Source organism: Anopheles aquasalis, chromosome 3 (assembly GCF_943734665.1).
Source record: "Anopheles aquasalis chromosome 3, idAnoAquaMG_Q_19, whole genome shotgun sequence".
NCBI classification, from domain to species: domain Eukaryota; kingdom Metazoa; phylum Arthropoda; class Insecta; order Diptera; family Culicidae; genus Anopheles; species Anopheles aquasalis.
In genome coordinates, this window is record NC_064878.1 from 23,558,479 (window position 1) to 23,581,595 (window position 23,117).

Consider the following 23,117-nt stretch of genomic DNA (forward strand, 5'->3'; position numbering starts at 1 on the left):
GCAGGGATGATGGTCGTCGCATAAGTTTTGGATAGTTTTGTGATCCGCGTGCGGCTACCCTTAGGCCCACGGTAGCCCAGGGGATAATCGGCACCCCGTCGCCATAGGAAGCTGCAACCCTCCTTCCAACCCTCTAGACCAGTCAGGCCCTAGTTCCGTTCGCGAGCGATGATAATTCGATACCACCGAGAGCGAGCGTGCGCGCGCTCATCACAACTGAGGCATCACCGGATGGGGTACCTCAATTGCGTTGCCTCTTCTGTGCCCCGGGGTTTCGTTATGGTTTCATGGCCGACGAGCCACGGAACCGTAATCGGAGAATCGGGTTGACCGACCGAACCGATGGAAAACTCCTCGAAATCACGGGACCTCTGCGGGGTTCTGCGGAAGCTAATCTACGATCGATCGATGAGGGAGATGCTGCCGAGACCGACCGGCAGTTCACATTTCGCGTACTGCACTCATCAATCGTATCCTTGGAATCTCGACCTCTCACTCTCTCTCTCTCTCTCTCTTTCTCCTTCTCTCCAGGGGTTAACCACTTTCTGCTGCATCACCCAACAACTTCCTGGCTAGTGACGACCCTAGAAAAAGGATACAAATTGGACATGGTTTGCTTTGTTTTTTTTTTGTTACGCATTCCGTATTCGGTTGTTGTTGCAGGATGCTGCTGCTCACTCTGCGCGGTACTCTTCGGTTATTAGTTTTAATAGAATTAGCCAGCCTACAAACTGGAAACGTATCCTATGTCCCGGGGTTTGCCTGCATTCCCATCCCGGAACGCAGATCATGACGGATGGTATTGTTATTGTTTGCTTTTCCGCTGTTCTCCTACAGGAAGTGATGACGATATGCCACGCCGTCCGAGGATCTTGGTACTGCACACATGGCACCATTTCTTGCTCGGAGTTCGGTGGAGTTTTGTTTGGTGGATTCGAGGGCCGCGTGAACTGTTAATACGATGTACGATGTCTGCTGATGCTGTGGTGAGCTTCTGAGACGGGGTTGAGGCGCCTTTGGGACCAAAAAGTGCATCCCTCTGAGTGCAAAGCCCGAGTTGATGCCCGAGAGCTTCTTGTTCCCATTAAAACGGGCAATAAATGTCGAGACGATTCGCCTTTAAAGGTGCTTCAGTTAAGGTCCTTCAATCGAGCGTTTCTCCCTTTCTTTCCCTCCCTGTCTAATACTTGAATCAAGCAATCTCACCTCGAAAGGAATATAGAGAGAGAGAGAGAGAGAGAGAGAGAGAGAGAGAGAGAGGGGAGAAAAAACGCGTAATGGCCGAAGGGATTCACCTCCATAAAACAGCGTGGCCACCACATAAATGGTGGTCTCACGCGCGGGTGCGCACGCGGCGTTGATGAGAGGGACGGATCATAAAATATCCATCACGCGTCGTCGTCGTCGTACCCCACGTCGATTCCAAACGATCCATAAAAACCGGATAGTGGAATCTCATCCATCAGGCCAAACGGAGAACTTGGAGTTGCTGGTGGTGGTGGTGTGTTTGGTTGCACACCAAGGACCTAGGACCATACCATTACCGTCCGCTATATGTAGCGATGATGCGTCACGATTATGATTACTTTTCATAACAATTGTGCCAACATTTTTAGTCGATCTAGGCAACCGATGGGCAAAATGCTTCGTTGCTCCAAATCCCGGCCGCGTCGTCGCCCTGGCGACGGCATCGATGCCGATGCAGATGAAGAACGGTGCACGAGGTGCTCGGCGCGAACGTGTCATCGGCTGGCACGGGGACACTTTATCATCTTCTCGCCCGGGATCCCACCTCCCCCCCGGTGGTTCTTCCTTTAGCAAGCGAGTTTTGATTACTTTAAGATTCGCGCAGCACAGAACAGCGAGCCAGCGAGCAAGTTTAGCAGGAAAGGAAGCAGAGCGAGGTCGATAAAAACCGGCAATCGCGCGGCCAGGGCCCCGGATGGTTGGCAAAAAGTTCGCTGTGCGAGCGCGGTCATCGGCATCGGTGGAATTAATTTTGTTTCATCAAATCTTGGACGCAGTGGAATGGCTTTTCTTTGGCGGAGGGTGGGAGGGGGATTTTTTTTGGGGTTCGCTCCGCTGGCTCCGTGTCCTCGTGCGCCCTGGCGGTCGGTCGGTGCGATTAGTATGGGAGGCATGATTTACTTCGTGGCTGGGACCGTAAGTTGCCGGTCAAGTTTGGTTTGAATATTTTATGCGCCAGCGTAAAGTTTTTCGGTTATACGGTTTAAAATTCGTTTAAAGTACCAAGTTCTAAATGTTGGGTAACAGCGTTTGGTTAAGTTAAGACGGAACGTGTTTCTGGTGGAGTGCTAGTCGTTTTTGGGGAATAAGTTGAATTAATTTCAGTTTCTAGGCATCGAGTGATATTTGGATTTTATTAAGGTATTTTCGGGCCAAAAAAAGGACCGTTTTTGACGATTTTTTGTGACGTAACCATTCACCTTTATTTATGCAAATAAATGGCATATTATTCTACAACTTTTGAAGAACATTTGATATAGTTTTGAGCAACATTCATGTTAAAACTATTCCATGGCACCAAATTTTGGTAGGCGTGTCGACGAAAAGTTACTTTTTACGGTGTCCATTGTAGTGACATGACCGATCATCTGAAACATACAAATCGATATTCGTTAGAAAGGTTATAAGTTTATCTAGGTAGCCTCGGAGAGTTTTTGTTGATATTCTAATTTTTCGATTTTTGGCAGATTTTTGAAGTTGAAAAAGTGATGCCATTTGCGATTCTGCCAAAGAAAACGAGCTTTACAGAATTGTTTTAAAAAAAGTATGAACAATTTTAATGATCTCTCGACGGGGTTACCTGGCAAAAAGTGTGCAGATTATGTGTTATAAATTTCAAAACGATAGGCCAAGTAGTTTTTACGGTACGATGGGCACCGACTTTGAAAACGTTGGTTTAGGGAAACGCTCTTCAAAGTAGCGGGCTGCATGGAGCCTTGTATGAAACGCGGATTTTCAAAAATCTGTATCTTTGTCAGTTTTTCCTCGATTGATCCAAAACTTTTACACAATACTCTTGAAAGGATCAGCTTTCAGGTAAAATTGTTAAAAACATGTGTCACAAATAAAAATTAAATACCGAAGTCCACCCTTAAACCATGTTCAAAATGGCATAAAAAGCCTATTCTTGACAGTTTTTCTTCTTTCTAAATTACATAACAATCTAAGCTAAGAAGCAAACTAAAACCTCTTGCTGGGCTTATGAGAATTTCCTTACCAAAAGAAGATCAAATATTCAATATCTAATCCGCCCCAGATTAAACAATACTTCGAACGATTTCTAATGATGATTCCCGGCAATGAACTCCGTTATGAAGCTGCGCGGTAAAAGAAGGTTTTTTTTTGTTTTGTGGCATCCAAAAGAAGAAACAAAATTGAATTATGTACTCTCCGCTTTCTGAATCATCTAGATCAACCGCTAGGAAACGTTTGCTCCGGCTCCATCGCTCGGTCCATCATCGGTTTGTTTACTTTGTGGGCACACAAAACGACGACGACGACGACGACGACGACGACGGGAGTTGGTGAGCTGCAGCTGCAAACATGACTGCCACGGAGCCACGCTAATGGAACGAAGTCATAAATTTGTTGTATTTCATGAGTTTTCCCTCTACGAAAACTATCCGAAAAAGCTTACGCGCATTTTGCTCGCACGCAAGAGCAAGATGCATCTGCCTGCAGCTTGGCGCCGTCATGGTTAAGGATTTTTTGGAAATGGTGGAAATATGAGCGCTGTTTGTCTGCTCATTGAAGCCTCGTTTAGTTCATGGGGGTATCAATGAAGCGGGTTTTCCTATTAAATGTTGGTAAGGGTTTCGGTGAAATACAATGTTACCAAACTAGCCGATTAGTCCCTTCTTTAGTTAGATGTCGATGAGGAACCATTTGAAATGTTTCGACGCCATACTGAAATGTCAAAACCACCACCAAGTTATGCTGAAATTGCTGTAAATGTGGTAGGTGAATTATATTTTATGAAACTCTAGTATAGTTTTGAATAATTCTCCATCTAAATGCTCATTCCTCGTTGAATTGAACTACTACTACGTTGTTTTAGTAATCTAATTCGAACCTGTAACGGGATCCTAAAATGGGAATGTGATTTAAGAATATTTGGCCCAAAAGAACAAGAAAGAAGAAAGAAATTCATTTTCCTATAGCCATCACAGTAGGTTAGAGATCACGACAGCCTATGATAACTGCTCCTCGAAGTGTCAGGAGTTTCATGACTGCTTCGATGAATAAAGAAACCGTTAGGAATGTTCAAGCCATCCGATAAAAAATCCGTTTATTTGCTTTTCATAAATGCATTTTGCAGACTAAAATACAGTAATTACCCTTCGTAACCATCTCTTCCCTCAAAAGCAGCTATGCTAATTCCGCTGTTAGACTTCTTGTCAGCGTACAGCGGTAATGGTGGTATCTAATTGTCAATGAGATACCCCATCGGATGGACCAACAGGCCAGCTTTTCTATTCAAAAATTGGCTCGAATTTATGAATTTAGCAACAATGTCCCTCCCCGAATACCAAGCCGAAGAAACTCTCTTGCACATCGCGGAGGGAAAACCCCCGCAAACAAAAAAGAAAACCAACCCAAAAAGCGCCCTCGGTTGGGGAATGGGGAAAATCGAAGCAGAAGCTTGTCGATGCTATTGTTTGCTTTAAACGCGACACGACTTTGACACGGCAGCGAGGCATGGTAGAAGAGAGCGAGTAGAGACCACCGAGGGAGGGAAACGGCCTGTAAAAAGCCACTTCGACGTCAACGCGAGGCATCATCGTGGTGGTGCTGGTGCGCTACTGGGTTGGTAGCCACTCGGTGGCCAGAGTACGCCAGTCCAAATTACCCATCCGTTTGCGTTACAACTTTTTGCGGCCCACCCGCCGGAGAAGAGGGAAAGCATCATTCGCCGCGCGACCGTTGAAGCAAAAGTCCCACAAATTTCCACCACCACCACCACCACCAGCTGTTAGACAATTTTCCATTACATCTGGTACTTTTGCTGCTTCTGCTGCTGCTGCTGCTTCACGACTTTTTTGCGTGTCTACAGTTCTGCAGAGGAATGATGGTCTGCAGTGCAAGGGGGTGGAAAAGCTTCCCTTACTTCTCCACCCCTTTCTGCCGAAGTGGGTGCCATTGAACAAACTTTTGGGCGCCAGATCTTCCCGAAAAATGCCGGAATGCCCTCGCCGGGAGCTGCGTGAATGGCGGATCGTCCTTGGGTGGTCCTCGGTTTAAAGATTTTCTTCGTCCTGCTTTCCGTTTTCGTTGTTTAACCTCCACTTCCACTATCTCTTGCCCTCTTGGTTGCTCACTCGCGTACCATTTCCGCCTCACTCGACGATCCGAGTTCTCGACGGTGCCACGGAACACAGGCAGCCCTCAGGGCTTTGTCGGTTCGAAAAAAAGGGCGAATAATGAGGAGAAATGGTATCGCGGCGTTGTTGGTGGAAGGTAACTGGCCCCATGCCGTGGCCTTACTTTCAACACTTGCTCTTTCCGGCACTCGGTTCCGGACACAAGCGGACCAACCGACGGATGGATGAACGGCGGTCGACAAGAGAGTGCATTAAAAATCCACGTCAGGAATAAAATAATCATAAACCCGGTTGGAGTAGAGGAAAGGGGCGAGAACCCAGTTCCAGTTCCCCCCCCCGCGCTCGGGGTCGGCGTCTCTTATGACAAATTAATTACCCCGCGTTTCGTGCGCACCTTCCGCATACAAATCCACGCACCAGCGAACCACCCCCCGAAAAAAAGGTTAGATCTAATTTGCGTCCGGGCGGGACACACGGCGGGACGGGGGGTGGCAGGGTAGAAAGGTGAAAACTCCGAGTTCAACTACCAACAGAGCAAAGGCGCGTTCGGGGCAGGTCTCTCGGTTGGTTTTTTTGTTTGGTCGCGGAAGGGAACGAGGTCCGTGTAAACATAATTCACCACCACCACCCCCTGGACTTGGCAGCCATTTGAGCAGCACCAGCAGATGTCCCAGGGTGCAGGGGTGACCGCTAGGGGTGTGCCTCGGAAATCCCCCCGCGAGATCAGCAGGAGGCTCTCGGTACTTCTCACTTTTCGCGTGTCTGGTACTCGACTCCCGGGACAACACCTTGTTTTCGGTGGCCTCCATTCTTCCTGCTCTTAATGTTCTATGCTTTCCAGGGGCGGAGCGGTAGGGGTGGAAGGGTTCGGGGCCACTAGGGGTCCCCCACGGCCAGCCTGCTGACCGGTGGACCCGCATTTTTCGGCTCGATTCGCTCGATGGCCGTAGATCGTCTCGTGACTCAGTCACGGACCGCTGCTCCCCCCCTTCCAGGCCCCTTCCAGCCCCTTGTCGTCATCCGTCGTGGTTGCTTTGATCGTTCCGCGTGCGGTCCACAAAAATGCGTTGGATTTCGATGCGTCTTTCGAGGTTGCACGCGTGTATGTGTGCTGTGTTGTGTACGGGGTTGGATGGTGTGCGTGCGTACGCGGGGGTGCGCGCGTGTGTTCATTCGCTTGGATCCTTGTCGCTCTCTCTCTCTCTCCGTCGTTCTCGCGAGTTCATTCTCTCTGGCTGAGAAAATGGTTACCAGCACACGGGTGGGCACGGGACGGCCATCTTGGCGCTCGGGCGGCCAGTTTCTCATCGCCGGTCCGTGCTGTCACTACGCCACACGGTCGAGACGGACGACGGATTGCCCGACGGATTCACTGTGCTGCACCACCCGTTTGCGTTGTACCCCTTTTCTGCCCTTTCCCTCTCCCATCACGCCATCATCAAACCGTTCGTGCGTGCGTGCGTGCATGCATGCGTGTGTGTCCGTGTTAGTAGTGCGTTAGTATTCCTTTGGGGTGTCCTGAGTGGGGCGCCTCCGCCGTTCCGAAGGATGCAGCCCGTGTGGTGAGGCGCAGCTTCAAAAGGAAAAGAAGAAGACGCAGAGTGAAAACCGAAAGAAAAGCAAGCGGCGACGGCGACAACCAGTTTCCTGTTCTGTGCTGGAGAAAACGAAGCAAGCTTTGGCTGTTGTTCGGCTGCCAGAGTTCACAGTGTGTGGTGGGTATATTTTTTTGCTGCGGGATGTGATGCTGGGAAGTGGTGTTTTTTTTTTGGGGTGTTTTCAGAAGTGTGCCGTGGGTGTTGTACGTGTGTTTATGCTTCCCCCCGCCCCCGAGTGTGTTCAAGGAGCATAAACTGCCATTCTACGCCGGAGGCTATGTTGTGTGTTGGGGTAGCGGGTTCTCTCGTCTCTTCTCCGTTGAGGCGTTGTTTTATGCATTACGGTTCAGGTGTGTATGTTTATCTGCTGTTGTGTGTGAGCAGTTGCTTGTGGTGTATGTGTGCCGTGTGGTATGTGCGTGGCCAGTTTATGCTCGGATTAAGCAGCTATCGAAGCACACGATGCTGAGGCGGCTTGAACCTGCCAAGGCCTACTGCCTGCTGCTGCTGGTGGTGTGCTGGAGGCAGCAGCAATCGCGTTCGCTTTATTGGGGGTCGCATCCGTTGTAGGCCATCAAGGCAGGTCTAATCTTGTCCGCACGGGTTATCAAATGGTTCGTCGATGTGCAGTGCGGAGAGAAGCATTTGTGTGTTTTGGCAGCGACGGTGCTGAATGTGAAGATCGAAGTCAAAAATAAAGGCCGGAAAGTGATGAAAGCACACAGCGGAAGGTGTGTGAAACGGAATACCGGAAACCGTGAGCAAAGAAAAAGGCACGAAAATCAACGAGCAAACCGATCGAGTGCGTGACCGTGTTGTGTGAGCCCGTTGTGTTCCGTTGGTCAACCCGTTGGAGCTCGCAATTGCTGGCCAACCACACAACAACCGAACGTGAAAAAACCCGAAGGAACAGAGGACGAGACCTCAAACGACGCATCAAAGTTGGCTGAGCTGATGATTACCAATCCTGCAATGCACATTCCTGTCTCTTCTGGTCCTGCTCCATCACACCAAACATCAACGCGAGCGAACGAGACGGAGCGATGCTGCAGACATCTCGTGCAGAGGAAAAAAATGGTTAGTTTCAAATGTCAAAAGCAATCCAAGCGTTCTAGGTTCAAAATAGCATCAACAAAACAACAGGAAAAAACGGGAAAATGCCATCTCCTTCAAATGGATGAACCTCCTGATTTGCTGCGTATTCTTTGGGTCTCGCTTCACCGGGAATCCATTTTCCCATTTCCCCCCAGTACAAACTGTTTTTTAAGCGTTCCCGTAGACATTATTTTCTCTGCATAATTCTATATTCGTCAGAAAAATTCCCTTTTTTCAAGTGGAGCGTTCACTCGATGCCCGACGCCCTGCTCGAGAGAGAGAGCGGAGGAGTTCATCCGGATGCGTTCGCTCGTTTCTCTTCTCTCGCTTCGAAACGCTCTCTTTGCGTGCATAAAGGTGAGAGCGAATTTTCGTCAACCGCGAGAGGGTGAGAGTGCGAAAAAGTGCTATCGGGAGAGAGAAAGCGCAAGGTGTGCGTGCATGCGTGAGAGAAGGATACCGAGAGCGGCCCCAGGCCGCTGTGTGATCGATGAACCCGAGCGAGCGAGCGCACTGCGGGTGCGAGAGCGAGAGCCAGATTCTGATTCAAAGATGGCCATTTTGTTTAGCTAGGGCCCTCCGGTCCCTCCGCTCGTTTTTTTCCCCCACGTCCAACTTTGCGTTTGCTCTCTCTGGGTTGGAAACGTTTTTTTATGTTTCTTTTTGGCCCTTTCCCTCCCACCCCCGCGGTGAGCAGCGGATGGAGCGCGGATGAATGAAAATTGGGGAAAAGATTGATTGTAGGGGCTCAAACAATCGGGAAAGGTAAATGTCTGCCTCTGTGTGTATGTTTGTGTGTTTGTAGAGGATACATTGTTAGAGTTAAGGATGGATGGATGGATTCCGGAGCCCCAAACGCCTGGCAGAAGAGCGCAACTCGTTTGTCTCTGGATCTGAATCGGGATCTGTATTGTGACCTAATACACTTTAAAGGAACATCGTACACAGGACTGCAACTCCGTTGCTATGTTTACAACACATCTAGACTGCGGTGACTTCAATGGATGCTGCAATGTTGTTGAATGTTCCAATTATGCAGCAAACTTCTCGCCTCTATGCTCTCCGAAAAGGCACGATCAACCAGTTAGCGCATCGTTTAGCGCGAGAATTAGATCGAAATGTGTGAAGAGGGTTTTCGGCTCCCCTCTCCAACCTCTCGTGCGTGACGAATCGTCCATACCGTCATCGCAACACGCAATAAAAGCCGCGTGTGATGTGTGCTCCAAAAAATAAAAAAACAACCATCGTGGAGCACCAGAGGTCCCAGTGACAAACTCTCGGTCGTAAATCCATTATTCAGCGTGAACCGGTCCAGTGCGTGCATGTGGCCAGCCACCACGTAATCGCAGCGCGAGATGAAATGTGAAACTTTCGGTGCTTTCGATGCTTTCGGTGTCTGTCAATTAGATACAAAGTACATATTTATGCTGCCGCTACTCTTCTATGCTGCAAGGGAATTGGAAAGGTACTAGGGCAGCAGCAGTGGCAACAGAGTAAAAGGCAATGCTGCTCTCCGTGGCTTCCCAATGAGACCCTCCGGGTACGCCCGACGCCCAGTGCGCAATGCATTCCCCAACTTTCTCAATTCAATCGACGTAGCAGGCGGCGGTTTGAGCTCTTGGTGGTGTAGAGTCTAGGCTGAGCGTTAGGCCTGCTTAGGTTTAGTTGGAAGAAAATGGTTCGAAAGACCTTCTCACTGCGCTGCCACCGACGGTCCAGCACCTTTCACTTTGGGCCTCATCTAAGTCAGGCCCCTCTTTGTGTTGTGTTTGCCCCTCGTAGTACTATAACGGCACCTTTCCTAACTCAACGTTGTGTGTGTTTCCGATTGTCTTGAATCCACGTACAAGAGGAGACGGGCATATGAGGTCGCAGAATGCATGCCAGGAATGCATCGTTTGCTGTGCTCAATCGGAAAGCAAGAGCCACTGTCGTACAGTTGCTCAAAATATTGTAGAAGAGTCTGAAGAGAATCGTCTTATTTTGCTGCTAGTCTCTAGATCGATGTCTAGGCCCCCTCTCCCCTTCTGACAACAAACATCAAAGAAGTCCATGAAAGAATGGCAAAAACCAAGGAGCATAATATTGACCGTAAGCCGTGGCGTCGCGTATTTCAAACATCACTTTGTGTGGGGAAGAAACATCAAAGCACGCCAACAACACCTTTCCGAGCGGAAAGAGAGAGAGGGAAAACGATCAAAAAGAAATCAAAATATACACGAGCGAGGATCAGCGTCCAAGAGCGTTCCGGGGTAGCATAGGAGGGTGTGCGATGGTGAAGGCGGTGCACACATAATGAAAATAGAGGAAATAGATACAGAGTCAACATTAGGTGAGCGAGCATAATATAAACCCACCGCACCCCCCCACCCCCTAGAGCCTTCTCCTGGGGGGGGGGGGGGGATGCGCAGAGGCTTCTTGTGGGTCAAGTGCGAAAAACGCCAACGAAGAAGTGCGAGCTTGAAACTCGCAAACAGCAGAAAGCCAGCGAGCAAGGAATCTCTCATCTAGCGCGTCTCTATATGTGAAGAGTTCAAAACACCTTCTCCTCTTGGTCTCTTGGTCTCTTGCTCTTGGTATTGCTCGGTGCCAGGGATATAAAGGTGAACTCGCACTCGAAGTAGAACGGGAATGCTGCGCAGGTGTGTATGGGTGTGTGTTGTGTAGCAGCAGCAGCAGCAGCAGCAGCACCAGCATCAGAAAGGTGAAATGGATTTATCCACCTTAAAAACCAAGTATGTGTGTGCGGGGTTGCCAAGAGACAAGACGCCTGTGTTGCTCTGTCTGTCTCGGTATTGAACATGTTCTTCTTGGAAACCACTAGCATCTCCCTGGCTCCTGGAGCACCTTTCGGTGGAGCATAAATCTTGCTGCTGAAGGTGGAGAAAGAGAGAGAGAGAGAGAGAGAGAGAGAGAGAGAGAGAGAGAGAGAGAGAGAGAGAGAGAGAGGGAGCAACGGAGCTCTCGCTTGTTTAGCTAAGCGAAGTCCCCACACGCGATGGGGTCGTCTCCTCGTCGCCAAAGGATAAGCGAGCAAAGCAGGAATGCCAAAGATTGTGGCCAGTCTTGACCCAGCTGAGCCAACAAAGAGGCACGAGCGAGATGGAGCACGATGGTGTGAGCGTGAGCGCGAGAGAGAAAGAGAGGTGAGAGGTGCTTGGGATGCTGGGGATCTCGGTGTGGTGTGTTCCTCTTCGGAAACTTGCTTGTCCTCTTCAGCCACCGGAGGAGTTTTGTAGCAAATCTCGTTCCCGGCCGTCGAGAGATGAACCCAAAGTAGAAAAGAGCAAAAGAAAGAAAGAGAGAGAGAGAGAGAGAGAGAGAGAGAGAGAGAGAGAGAGAGAGAGAGAGAGAGAGAGAGAGAGAGAGAGAGAGAGGATGAAATATTCTCCTTCTCTCTACTGGGCATGCTGCAGAGATTCACAAGATTCGTTCAACAACCTCCAACAACCAAGTCCAAGCAACCATCCCAGCATCATCTCTCGGATATAAAGCGAGAGAGCGAGAGAGCTTGCTCACCAACACCACCGTAGCAGCATGATTTGGTGTGTTGGTGGAAATTTCAGGTTTCTTCGTCATCACACCAAGAGCATGATGCTACGGTTGCGGCGAACCAACAACGGCAACGTTGCTCTCTTCTGTCCCTTGCAACGTTGGACTCCTGCTGGATCGAACAAACTGACAGGCAGAAAAGAAGGTCCAAAAGATGGAGCGGAGGTTGCTTGGATTGGAGTGATGGTTGGCTGGCTGGCTGGCTGGCTGGCTGGGATGGAAACCTCGAACCGACCCGACACGCCGATCCACAAAGAGACCTTCGCTTCATGAGCAGAGGACGGGCGGTGGTCGTTACCGGAACGCAAGACGGCGGTGTGGAACACCGATGATGGACCCGCGGGACCAAAGCTGGCATTCCAGCCACAGTTCGAGACCGATCGAGCGAAGATGCAGAAAATAGAGAGGGAAAAAGAAGATCGGGCTGCTGGAGCGCACACCTCGAACGAACCCGGGCCGCGATGACGCGATCTGGCAAAAGGCGAAAGCGCGCCCCCCTAGATGTGTTCTCCAGCCGATCGGACAGTATTTCGTACTTGAAGCTACGCTTTGGACCTCTTCTCCTTCTACTTCTTCGACTTTGTGGGTCTTCTTGTGGAACTCGAGTCTCGAGCGGACGATGTAAGTTGTTTCCACTCGATCACGCGCCTGGGATCGATGTGCAGCTCGCGGAACACCAAGCAATTGGAGAAGTGGGGATGGGTTCACTTCATCGTCATCATCATCATCATCATCATCGATGGTGATCGTGGCGTTCCAATCCAATCGAATCGAAGGAAAGGGAGGAAAAAAGGGGTGAAGGAACATCCCGCTCTCTCGTCGAGGGCTGTGCTCTAAATGAACCAAAGGAGAACGCCGCGATTATTGGACGCGCGCTTAGCAGGCCTAGCAGAGACCTCGAAGGGCCTCTATAGCGCGATTACAGCGCGGTGCGGCGAGATTAAAGAGCGAGGAAAACAGCTTCGGAACTAACGGAACGGGGCGGCGGCAGCAGTATCGGATCCAGCAAATTAATCGCTGGCTATTGTTATTCCGGTGGCCACAACAGTCAGTCAGCATTGGTTTTTTTTTATGGAATTTCCTGCCCCTCCCGTACAGTAACCGTTCCGTATTGTTCCGTGCGATGGAGCGAAGCCGCAGACGACTCTGAACAACGTCTCAAGCAGAAAATTTTAGTTTTAAAATAAAAAATATTTAATGTGTTTGGAGATCTTTTTCTTAGCGAATCAAAAAAAGGCTCACTTTATGCTCTATTTTTTAGAGTGAAACGCATAAAACATAACTGTAATCATAAAAAAAACCATTCGTAATTTCCACAAAATAACTTGCTGGATGCTGCTTCACAAACATACAAACAGTGCACTGCAGTGTAGAGAGCCTGCATCGTCCACAAATGTAAACAAACCTTTTCGTTCAGACTGTCAAAATCGTCAAATCAAGTAGCCCTTCTTCTGCGTCATCGCAACGAAAAATGTCGGCTATGTGTAGAGACTCGCTAAAGGAACTTGCTCGCTACAACAGAGTTGTATTCCGTGTAATACAATCTGCCTCATTTCAGAGCGTCCATCACCAAGAAAGAGGACGTAATTAAATGCAATTAGAACTCGCTCGCTTTCATTTCCCAATCCCTCCCAGTGCGCAGCGAAACGGATAAGGTTCATTTCGTCAAATTATCCTCACATTTCGCGACTTTCGCTCTCTAATCACATTACTACAGGCCCCTCGCTCCCTCCCTCCTTTGTCCCACGCTGAGTGCGTCGGTTGATGACGCGTGAGGGTGTAAATAATGAAAAGCGAGCTGCAGCTCATGATGATGATGATGACTGACTGGGGGCTGTTATGATATCGCTACGACCTTGAGAGAAGGACATCCTTTTTTCGGCTACACGGGGGGAACGGTCACACAGCGCAGAACACAGAAGCACAACGTTCTGTGGCTGATAAGGCAAATTTAATCATTTCGTAGCAATTGCCCCCTCGACGGTGACTCGATTACACAGTGAATGAACGAACAGTGGCTTGCAAATGATGGCCACGTGATACTTCTGGCAGTTAATTGAATTGTTGTATCGCACTCGCGCACAAATATTAGCTTTCGACGACATTTCCAATGCGAAAAGAGAGAACGAAAGAGATCAGAGATCAACGTGCAGAGATTGGTGCTGTGCCTGGTCGCTTGGCCAGGTGCCTCTTTCGCTTGTGTTTCCAATTACGCCAAACAATTGATTTAAATCGATCGATTGCGCCCAGATTGCTCCTCGCGCAATGGTCGCGCAATGTTTGGCCTGCTACGAAACGTTGCGAAACGCAACGCAGAGTGCCACAAACGACCGGATCAGAGGTCCAGTTTCTCGGGTTCGAACGATAAATGGACTATCGAATTGGCCATCCATTTCCTTTTCCATTCCATTGGCGACGTTCCTGTTCTCTGCGCGCGGGGTGCGCTCGTTCGTTCGCTCGCTACGCTTAAGCCAATATATTTCATTCTTTTCTACATTAACGCTCCACCATCCGCGTTTCCTCTCCTCTTCTTCGGTTCCGGCCACCGACTCCATCTTGACAAATGGCCGGTGGAACGTTCCCCCGGTGTGTTCCGCAGCTCCAAAAGGAAGAGGATCCGGTGGTCCTTCTTTTTTCCGAACCGAAAGTCCGCTAGTGGTGTGTTCCCTCCAGGCTGTCGTGATTTATGATGTCACGTCGATAGACGACAATTTTGCTGTTCCCCCCTCCAAGGAGTGGAGGGGAAGAGGGACGAGATAGCACGGTGACATCATCTTATCGATGCATGATGCATTTCTGATGGCATTCACCAGCAGCAGCAGTGCTACTACCTCGAACCAGTGAGTCTCGAGGACAATTTGCCATCAAACCGCGAGAGAGAGAGAGAGAGAGCGCGCGAGGGACATTCCTGGCCCCGTGGTATCCGTTCAATAGTGTCCTTTTGAGTCGCTTTCCCCCCGCTTCCCTATCTTTTTCTTCCACTGTCCCCCTGTCTGTGCTTGCGTTAAGGGGATGAATTTCAATGACGAACGAAACCAGAACGAATAAGAATAGCGAGGAGTGTGTATTCTAGCGACAAACTATACCCCCGAGAGGGTGGAGGGTGGTGATCGGGTGGTGGTGGATCGGCACGTGCACCCAGTGGCCACTGTGTCTGCACATCTTGCTAGTTCTCTTTCCTTTTGACATTTATGGACGAGCAAGACAGAGAGGAAAAGGATACTTGGATGGTGGAGGAAACATTAGCGAACGAAACGCCACACAGACAGGCCCCGGGAGGGGGGGGGGGGGGTGGTTGGAGCATGCCTTTGAGCATCATGGAGTGAAGCATAAAAGAGAGAACAGAATGGGAGCACTCTACCACGCAAGGGGTGGCAGATGAACGGGGGGGGGGGGGGGGGGGGGGGATGAAGTGTTTTAGAAAGGGAGAACGAAACTAAGAGCCTCCAAGGGAGAGAGAGGGAGAGAGAGAGAGAGAGAGAGAGAGAGAGAGAGAGAGAGAGAGAGAGAGAGAGAGAAAGGAGAGCAAAAGTAGTATATAGTAGACCGCCAGTCGAGCGCCAACACCATCCCTTCGCTGACACTTTAGCAAGTAAGTGTTCTCCCCCGCCCATTCCCCCACCCTTTTATCATAAAAAAGGGGAGTTTGCGGGGGGGATGATGATGTTGATGAAAAGCGAAATATTGAAAGAACTGCCGGCAGCAGCAGTCGGTTGGTAACAGCAAATCGTCTCTCTTTTCGAAGAAAGCAGAAGCAGCGACAAGGCGACGACGATGACAGCGATGTCGATGAAGCTCTTCTGCTTGTCAGAGGGTGGTGAGTGAAGAAAGTCCTTCTCAGTCCGGGGCGAACCGACGCGGCAAAGTTTAGAAATGATTCGCATAATATGCTGCTCCCTCCTGTACACGACGACGAAGTCCTTGTGCGCCGCGTCCGTCGTCGTCGTGCGCGGATGAAAAGTTTCTCATTTATAACCCCCCCCCCCCCTGGCCACTGCATCGCTCCCTTCCTCGCTGCCACAGCAGAATGTTGTCCCTCTCTGGCACCGGGGAGGTATTTTTATCCTTTTTTTTATCTCGAGTTCGCTAGAAGGACACATCCTCCCCTTGTCTGTGGTATCTGTGAGGATGAGCTGAAGGTGACTCATCCCCCACCAGACCAACAAAACCGTTTTTCCCCGTGCTGTTCCATTGCGCGAATCCTTGTGCCAGCGGGGGGTGGTGATGTTGAGCGTGCGCTTGGGCCTCCACCTCCTGCTCTGGGCTGTTGAATTATGGAATTATTTATGTATCATCAGTAGGCAGCATATATAGAGGGGAATGGTGTCGTGTAGGATGAGGCGAACGCCTCTTCAAAAGGACCAGAAGAGAGATCCACCCGGCACGCATCCACCCGGTGGCCACGGAACGGACGCTCGTGTTCCTTGTCTATTCCCGCCCAGTAATCCTTTGCGATTGTCCCCTGTTCCCAGTGCCACTGTCTGCAACTGTATCTGTATGTGTTCCTCGAGGGGGTGGTTGTTGCCGCCAGAACCCACACACCCACTCACAGCAGCAGGATTGGGATTTATGTGCCTGGATGAATGGATGGCGCTTCTCGCGCTGCTGACGCAAACAAACGCCGCCACCCAATGGAACGGATTCCGATTCCGTTCCCGGGGGTTAATTGTTTGAATTAAAATTTAATTGTGCCCTTTCTCTTGTCGCTGTCTCTCTCACTCTCTCTGTCAAAGGGTGGAAAAAGGGGTGTTCGGCTCAGGAACGCAGCTGAGAAAGCACCCACCAGGCGCTCTGACGCTTATCTGCATTCCATTAGATCAAACGCAATTTAGAGCATCGTAAAGCAATCAATTATACAAAGCAAGGAAATATAATTAAGTTTTGGAAGGAAAATGGGGGGAACACACCCTCGAGCACACTTGGTCGCTCGCTCTCTCTCTCTGTCTCTTTTCGTGGTGGAAATGAAGCGACAAAGTGAGACGTTTTATCGTACGCGGCAGCTGCGTTGCGCCTTCCACCATTTTCCGGGCATCGCCTTCTACGCTTTTTTTATAGCGTTCTACCATAAATGTAGAGCCGTCAGGGGGCTCTCAGGGGGCTCTATCATGCAATTCGTGGCAAGTCGACTACGGCACACGCGAGTGAGCCTCTAAAAACCAAATCAAATGGAGTTAAATCATAAGCGGAGTACGTGACGTATTTAGTTTTATTTCTTATTTTTTGGTAGCTTTCCTGATGTCAAACCGGAGTTTAATGTGGTTTTATTTAAAGAAAAAAACCTTAACATTGTGATAAAAGTGCTTAAAAGTGTGAAGCTATAACAAATACAATTTTTCATATAATGAATCGTGGTTTATTTAAATGAAATCACAAGCTTTTAAAGTAAAACAGGTTAAAAAATCCAGTCACACAGCCTACACCACTCGAAAAACAGCAAAATTAACAATACACACCAGTTACACTACTCATAACAAAACAAAACTAATGAGGAGAAACAGAGCTGAACCCATTTGTAAACATGTTGTCTATGTTACATGTATTACACTCAAAATATACGTAATTTCACGAAAAAAAAACAAGCTTTTAAACTGCGCGACAGCTAGTACAATACTTGTCGTGAGCCGTCATGCTATCATATAGAATTTAACGTTAGTCGACTCTAATCGAATTGCAGAATAGGACCCTATTTCATCTACCACGGAACGGCACTCCGGGAGTGTGCACTAGAATTTGCCGGCCGTTCAGACTCAGAGAGAGAGAGCCAGCAAGACTTCTGGTCTGTTGTCCCCGGTCTGTGGCTCGCAGTGCCGAAGAGTTCTGTGGAGCGCAAAGAGCGCTTCATCAGCTAGAATAACACACCGCGGCCGCGGCCAACGCCAAATAATAATAACAATAACAATAACAATGATTGGATGAATAATAGGACAGACATCACCGCCACAGCCGTTCATCCTTTTCCCTCTCGTGGGGTGCCGATGGGAAATGCGATAATGCGCGGTCAGCAAAGAAGTGCCGAAGCATCACCTTCTGCATGGCATCTGTGCATGTGTGCGTTGCTTGTGGTGACTCTTCAGAAATGTTGCTTCAAGAGAAGAGGTCCAGGGAAGGGATGCTTTGCTGCTGTGTCACAATCTAGCGCGCTCTAGAGGTCCCCCCCAGTTCCTCCTGTCTCTTCGTCATCATCATCATGATCATCATCGTGATCATCAAGCTGGTGCTGGTACTCATACAGACACACTATTATCTGCACGCTATGTGCATCCATTCGTTTCTGGTTTGTTACTGCGTCCCGTTTTTGGTCAGCGAGCGATGCTCTTGCGATGCAGAGGGGGCCCCACGAGAAGAAGGGGTCAAGCATCATCATCACTGGATGGAACGGAACGGAACGGACGCACTAAAAGCCCTGTTTGGTGTGTGCAGCAAAACATAAAAAAGCACACATACAGACTGCGATCAGAGCTCCCTCGCGAGAACGCCGCGAGCCAGAGCATTATCGTGCTATAACCCAAGAGTCCCAGGACCAGCCCCAATCTCTAGCTCCCTCCCTCCGAGCCAACGATGGATGAGTTGAACGAATTTTCCTGTTTTTCTCTCCACTTTTAGTCCGCGCTTCTCGTTCCTTTCGAATTCTTGCTCTTGCAACCAACTCTTGTCTTCTTTCCACTTCGGTTTGGTGTCTTGTGCGCTTGAGGAACGGTGGAGGTGGAGGTTCTTCTCTTTGGTTCCTTCGTGTTTCTTCCTCCTCCTTCACTCACTTCGTTCGTTCCATCGCAACTTTAGTGAGCGGAGTAGAAGAAGTTGAAACCAGGAAACGGACGGTGGTGGGGGGGGGCGATTTAATGTTCGAATCGAATCGGGAACACAAACTTGCGCTGGCTCTCGAAAAGCGAGCGCTGGCCCTGGCCAAGAACGGGTTTTTGAGGTTCGCTTTGCTTCGTGGGGACTTCTTCTTTTTCCTCTCCGTGATATTTTGGTATTTTCTTTCGAGTTTTCTCTGTGTTTTTTTGTTGTTGTTGTTCTTTCGTGGGATTCCTTCCATTTTCGCTGCGGCCCTGGCTGTGACCATGAGTTGCGCGAGTTCATTAGTGAGACACACGATCCAGGGGGGAGTGTCGAGGACAAAGACAAAGAAGAATCCACTGGTTGCGCTGCGCTGGAAAGATGCGACCTTTTCTATCAGTGGATGTGCCTCAGGAGGCTCGCATTCTCTCTAACGTTCGCCTAACACTTGGGACACTATCGCGGACAATATAGAGGAATAGAGGGAAACACTAGTCATGACGCAACTGGTGGAGCTTTTGGGCCTGTCTGGACAATATGATCTTTCGAGAATCCCATCATTATCACTCTGGGAAAAGACACACCAAGGGGGAAGACGTATTGCGCTTCCTTTTTTGTGGGTCGATTTTGACGTTTCGCTTATCTCTGGGACGCACTTTGTTCTCACTGCAACTGCACGAACAAACCGACAAAAAAATGCACAATGCATGTTTGGAAGGAACTGAGAGAAAAAACGAGAAAATTATTTCAAATATTTACATTCTCGCTAATAGGGCGCCCCGTTCCTTCCCGTTTTCAAACCATTTTACCGGTCCGGTTCCATTCCGTTGCCGCTCAGGGCGGATATCATTAACGAAATCGTTGGCTGATGATGATCGAGAGAGGGAGCGCGGAGGACCAAGGACCTCTTCGCTCGCGGTCCGCGTCCCAAAACGTTTTATTTTTTTTTGTTGTTTTTATTTTGAAACAATTTCCATAATCAATTTACCCTGTAGGGGAGCCCTCGCTGGCCAACAGACAGACACAAACACATGCAGCGTTGCAATGTGGTTTTCACGTCGTCTTCCTTTTGCCGTGCGTTCTTTCATCCCCAGGTTTGTGTTCCGTTTTTTTTCTCTCTGTTTTGTTTCCATCTAGTCGTCCACTGTTCCCCGCGCCGTTTGAAAAGTGGCAGCAAAATGGTTCAATTTATAATAATTTATAGTAACCCTGTTGCCCAGGGTTCCAGCGCGCGCCTGCCCTGTATTGCATTCGAGTTCACGTCGTCATTCCCGCCCGCCAAGCCAGGTTAATAATGAGCATATGTTGTTGGCTGTGTTGGCTGGAATTGTCCCCATTGGTGGTGTCCCAGTACAACGCAGAGGCTCGCCTTCGCTTCGGTGATAAGATATGGGGAGCGCATAATGCGCGATTGGAACGAATGGCGAGGGATGATGGTGGTGGGCAGGTTCTCTGGACTTTATTTTTCACCATAAATTATCGCACTCACGCTGAGCCCCATCACGGAAAATGGAAGGACGACGTTCCCCATGACTGGCGGGGGGGCTGTACGGTGGAATGCTTCTCATTGCCACGGATTATGGCAGGACCCGAGATCATCGAGCGAGCGATGAGCTGCTGCTGGTGCTCTATTTGCTGCTCCCCAAACAAAACCCAGTATTATCCTTCGTTTCGTATTATCCCCCAGGTGCCTGTGTGCTTGTGTGTCCAGTCCCCAGGAGCTCATTGTTCCTTTTTTATTTTTTTTTATTTTTTATTTTTGGGAGTAATTTTCGGTCCACACAAATGAATAATTGGGACGCATTATTTTTTACCCATAATTTATGCGCCAGGTTCTTATTGCTCGTTGGGGGTTCCCGGCGAGAGAGTGTCAAGTGGGAAATCAACAAAACCGTCCGTGGAGGATGTCCGTGTCCACCCTTGGCCAGTGCGACGGCGGGGAAGTGGTGGTGGTGGTGCTTTTGCTTTTATTTGCTTTCCAGCGCATTAACCTCAGCTGCGTGTTCTGCTCCTTGCTGGTTCTTGCCGAAAAAAGCACCACGAATCGCCAGGATTTCGACGGAGCAGCAGCAGCAGCAGCAGCAGTGGCTCCCATTATTTGCGAGCTCAAACCGTTTATTATCTTGGAATGATTTAGGTGAACGATAAATAACCAAGCAGTTACCACATGGCAGAGAAGACGTCGTGGACGACTCTCTCGCCTTCAAGAAGCAGAATGCGACACACCTAAAAAGAAAAAAAAGCACCTTCTGTTCTGCGTTATGCGCTATGCTTTTGAAACATAATCGCAAACCAAATTCTTGCTCTAAAATTAACCCAACTAGAGGGAGAGAGAACTACAAAACCGGGGGGGGGGGGGGGGGGGGGGAATTACAACAGTTTCGATTCCCTCTTTTACGATACACCTTGGGGGACTACACCGGTCGTTAAATGGCGGAGAGACACTACCGCCATGGAATAATGCGCGTTCGAGAGTGTGCGCAACCCGATACACACCGTACCGTTTGCCGGTTACATGCTAAATCCCATGTTTCTCTTGCTTGGTTCCTTGTAAATGCAAACCTATTAAGCACTTCACGTCTTTCCCTTTATGTTCCTGCGATCCCGGGGCGGGGAGAATGGAGAGAATCCTTACAATCGCCTGGCCTGCTGCTAATGTGTCGTTTGCACAACACTCCCTTTTAACCAGCCAATGGCCGCCTGGCTGTGTATCGGGAAAACCAACAACTCATTTTCGCGATGTCGAGCTTCCGAAATTGTGCAAAAATCCCCATGGAGGAGGAAACTGTTTCCCTAATAAAAAAGCACGAAGTAAAGCCAAAAGTAAAACCCTCTCGAACCGTATTTTTACTCAGACGGAAAATTTTCGCTGACGCAAAAAAACGAGCTACTTTGTTATTTTGACAGTTTGAAGGAAAAGAATTTGTTTACAGTGTTTACTACAGTGCAGTGGTGTATGTTTGTGGTGCAGGAAAGAGCACCTTATTTTGTGGAAATAATGTATGTTTTATGTAAATAAAATGTATGGTTTGTAGAGATTTCAATGTAGAAAATAGAACTAACTCGAGCTATTTTCGATTCGCCAAGAAATGGGCCTCACACAACATAAGTATTTTTTTTAATGTGCAGATGTTTCATTGCGCTACGAAAATTTCCCTAGCGCCACGTACATTTTCTGCTGATGTAAAAAAAACCACCCAAAGAGGAGGTGCTGCTTACGTCGTTCATTCGGTGGTGTGTCCCTTTCCTTTTCACTCCCCAAAAAATGCAAATAACCAACCACAAACACCGCGCACAACACGCGCGCATTGGGTATCGAGTATCCATTTTCCGTGGAAATTAATTTTCTCTTCCATAACGATACCTACCACCCTTCTCTATGTGACGTACGTTACGTGATGATGGAGCCCATCGTGTGAGCTGCCTGAGATCATCACACAACGATGTGCGCTGCCACCCATCAGGTGAAGGTGCCGTTGGTGATGGTTCCCTACGAGCCAGCCCCGGTTGTCCACCGACATTGAAACACCGATAGGGGCCTTTCCATCACCATGATCGCCATCATCATCATCATCGAACGCTAATGCTGTTGCCTGTCTGGTGGTGAGCCAAAGGTCCAGCAGAGAAGGAAGTGGATGGAATGAAGCAGAGAAAGAGAGAGCCCTGGACATCACCGCAACGAGGAGACGAGATAGAAAAAAGACAGGAAAAAAGTGGAAAGTACAAACCCTCCTCCGTGCCGGGTCTCCATTTTCTTCCTCCGCTGAAGTTTCAATCAATCCGCGCGCGCGCTCGCTCGCGCGTCCATTTGCATTTATATCGGCCTCGAGCGGGCCGGGCTCTGTTGGTGCTGGTGGTCTCTCCGATTACCATAGTTATGAGTTTTTAATTATCCTCCCCACCTCTTCCCCTTTACTGTGGTCCCTGTTGGTCGTCTTGGACCAATATGTTTAATGTTGCGGCTCATTTCCTTCTCCTTCATCTCATCAGCGGCGATCATCATCATCGGCCTGCTTCAGTGTGACCAATCGCTGATTCATGTTGTTGGTTGCTTGCAGGCGGCGAAAACGCGATAAGAAGAATGTTGCATGAGAAGTGCATACAGAGTATCTTCCTCTCCCTTTCTCTCTTTCTCTCTAATCCTTATTCTTCCTTCACAAGGTTGCCTGTATGCTGCTCCAGCGTAGCTCTATCGCTGCCTGCTTGCAAGTCAATGCGAAAGACGATCAACAAGAAAGGAACGAAGGAAGGTCGGCAGCAAGCAAGAACCGAAAAAAAAAAATACCTGAAGCTTGGACGTAGAGTCTAACAAATTGGCAAAAAAGGAGCGATCGTAGACGAATTCCAGCTGCCTATGCTGCTCGCATCCGTCCCTCTAAAAACCCACAGCGTGTGTGCTGTTCATTGGCCAGTGAATTTGGGTTTCCTTTTTGAGGCCCCTTCCGGGATCCCGGAGTCACAAAAAGAAAAGGACACGGATTGGTACCCAGACCGTTCGTGTGTATTTTCGACATCCCTGGCTGGTTTCGGTCACTAACTAACCTTCAATTCAGTTCCCGGGGACCACTATACCCCACGCCATTGTTGTGCTGCGCTTCGGAATCGAATTCTTCTCCGAACCTTTTCGGCTCTCTATCTCTCGCTGTGTCCTTTCTTTTTCACCGTTCCCCCTTCTAGGTTGCTGCACAGGTATTTCCTTGTGGTGAAGGTGAAGTGAAAAATTACCTCAACTGAGCAAGCGAAT

The 23,117-nt window shown here is 49.1% G+C and overlaps 1 protein-coding gene across 2 annotated transcripts in view; it reads left to right on the forward strand.

Moving 5' to 3' along the window:
- The first annotated feature begins 6,680 nt into the window (after positions 1 to 6,680).
- The window catches only part of LOC126574817 (uncharacterized), a 47,170-nt gene continuing 30,733 nt past the window's right edge, over positions 6,681 to 23,117 (forward strand). For both annotated transcript variants that reach the window (XM_050235201.1, XM_050235202.1), the window contains exon 1: positions 6,681 to 7,063. The gene's annotated coding sequence lies outside the window, so the exon portion shown is untranslated. The remainder of the gene's footprint in view (positions 7,064 to 23,117) is intronic.